This window comes from Hylobates moloch, unplaced genomic scaffold (genome assembly GCF_009828535.3).
Source record: "Hylobates moloch isolate HMO894 unplaced genomic scaffold, HMol_V3 SCAFFOLD_16, whole genome shotgun sequence".
NCBI classification, from domain to species: Eukaryota; Metazoa; Chordata; class Mammalia; order Primates; family Hylobatidae; genus Hylobates; species Hylobates moloch.
The window spans coordinates 71716083-71718637 of record NW_026652291.1 but is presented as its reverse complement, the minus strand read 5'-3'; the positions used below and the strand labels follow the sequence as shown (position 1 = coordinate 71718637).

The 2555-nt window shown below is 46.5% G+C and overlaps 1 pseudogene across 1 annotated transcript; it reads right to left on the bottom strand.

Moving 5' to 3' along the window:
• Positions 1-512: 512 nt before the first annotated feature.
• Positions 513-1686, bottom strand: LOC116484614 (immunoglobulin-binding protein 1-like; annotated as a pseudogene). Its single transcript, XR_004252639.3, has one exon. The product of XR_004252639.3 is annotated as an immunoglobulin-binding protein 1-like (transcript).
• Between the last annotated feature and the right edge of the window lie 869 nt (positions 1687-2555).

Below are 2555 nucleotides of genomic sequence, written 5' to 3'. Positions count from 1 at the left end.
CTAGCAACATTTTGAAAACTCACTGTTCCACTGAAGTTTTGTGCTTAAGTAAAATTTGAAAAATTTGCTTTTAAATATGGGAGATACTGAGCATAATATTTAATTTTTTTTTCTGAGACAGAGTCTCACTCTGTCACCCAGGCTGGAGTGCAGTGGTACGATCCCAGCTCACTGCAAACTCTGCCTGCCAGGTCCAAGTGATTCTCCTCCCTTGGCCCCCCAAATAGTTGGGATTACAGGCATGCACCACCATGCCCAGCTAATTTTGTATTTTTAGTAGAGATGGGGTTTCACCATGTTAGCCAGGCTGATCTCGAACTCCCAACCTCAGGCTGTCTGCCCGCCTCAGCCTCCCAAAGTGCTGGGATTACAGGCATGAGCCACTGCGCCCAGCCAAAATTTAATTTTCAAGTGGCCAGTAGTTACTCCAATGAAGCCAAAAATAATTAGCATCATTCTCCAGCCCAAGTTGCAGAATGACTGAACATAGAAGGCATCTCAGAAGAATTTTTTTTTTTTTAATCACTGGACACTTTATTGAATGCAAAGCAAGATTTAGCATCTTTGCCTTCGTTGTACACAGCTGAAGCGGAAGCCCAGGGAGGTGAGGACTGCATGGTTTTCCTTGGCGTGGGAGGTGTGCACCCTTCAGTCCTCTCATGTTGTGGAAAGATCAGCCCATGCTCTGTTTGCTACCATAGTCCCTAGGATGGGTGCCCTTCCAGTCATCCCACTCCCGAGCTCTGTAGAGTGTTTGTTCATTATCCTCTTCCTCCTTTTCTTCTTGACCTTCCTGTTGCTGAGCTGCTTTTCTGAATTCCTCTGGTGTTGCCTTGGCTATTCCCTGATCTGGTAATGCTCCATATTTCCGATGTTGCTCATACCAGTCACTCACCATCATAGTTGCCAGACTTGGATAACCAGCTCCAAATACTTTGGCTTGGGCTGTGTTCTGAGTGAGAATGAGGGGTTTCACTGGAGGCCTCTCCTGGCGAGATGAGTTAGAAGTTGATGCCTCTCTTGAAGAGTCTCTTTCTCTCAGGATCTTTATTTCCTGGTCAATGCTCTCAATCTCTTCTAAGCTGATATCAGTTCACCTCTGAAGGTGAAGAAGATAATATTCACAAACACACTCATCATCTGCTTGACCACTTTCCACAGCAGATTTCATTGCAGACAACCTATGCTCCAAATCCTTCTTCTGCTTGTGTCTCTCTCTTTTAGCCTGTCTTTGAGATGCCATAGCAATGAGGCTAGGATAAGCCATGGAGGAACTAGCAGTGTGATTTTCAGCTGAGTTCTTGGTTTTGGGCAGCTCAAGCTCTGCCACATGATAGCAATGGCACAGTTAAGTAGTTTATAGTGCTCTTGAGCCCACTGCAAATGATCTAGACGCTTGCTGGGCTTGACTTGTTTCATGGTGAAGGCTCCTTGAAACACTGGCACCAACAGGTACTTCAGGTCGGTGGAAGCAGTCACTTCCAAATCTTCATTTTAGCTGAACAAATCGAGCTGCAATAACATTTCGGCAGCCTTCTCAAGGAGGTCCAGGCCCTTGAACACCTTCTCCTGGACTATCCGGGAACCGGCAGGTTCAGTCGCTACTTCTACATCATCCAGAAGCTGTTTGCTGGTTCCGAACAGCTCGGGGAGCTGTGGCAGCAGTAACTCGTCTTCAGCAGCCATCTTGGAGAGGGACGAACAATAAATTATTTTTAAAGGAAAACTTTCAAAGTGAAAAGAGAAATATTATCTTCTCCTGGGAGTACTAAAAGAAAACCTCACCTCAGATGAGTTATCTCACATTTTCCGAACAAAAATAATCACCTTTGGGCCAAGAAGAGGTGTGGAAAGTTTCAAACACAGTTTTTATAAAGGAGGTACAACTGAAAAGGGGTTTTAACACGACCACCTCTCTCACAGACTTATTAGATCCTGATCACCCAAGAGTTTCTTGTCAGCACTCCTGTCAAATGGATGAAATGCTCCCGGAAGGCTACCTCTGACAAAAAGGAAGGCACAGCAGAAATGATACTGTGTAAGGGTGCCAATGGGTACAGATATGGTTATCATCTTCCACTAATCATCTAAGAACAAAGCATCTTTTGCTCCTTTGGGGGGGCTAAATGGGGTGGTTACTAAGTGGGAAGGATGTGCTTTCCTAATACAGCAGCATAATAATTGTTATAAAAGATTTTAACCCTGGCTGGGCACAGTGGCTCACGCCTATAATCCCAGCACTTTGGGAGGCCGAGGCGGGCGGATCATGAGGTCAAGAGATGGAGACCATCCTGGCCAACACAGTGAAACCCCATCTCTACTAAAAATACAAAAAATTAGCCGGGCCTGGTGGTGGGCACCTGTAGTCCCAGCTACTCAGGAGGCTGAGGCAGGAGAATCGCTTGAACCCGGGAGGCAAAGGTTGCAGTGAGCCGAGATCGTGCCACTGCACTCCAGCCTGGGTGACAGAGTGAGACTCTGTCTCAAAGAAAAAAAAGGGCAGGGGGTGCCAGCCATGGTGGCTCACGTCTGTAATCCCAGCACTTTGGGAGGCC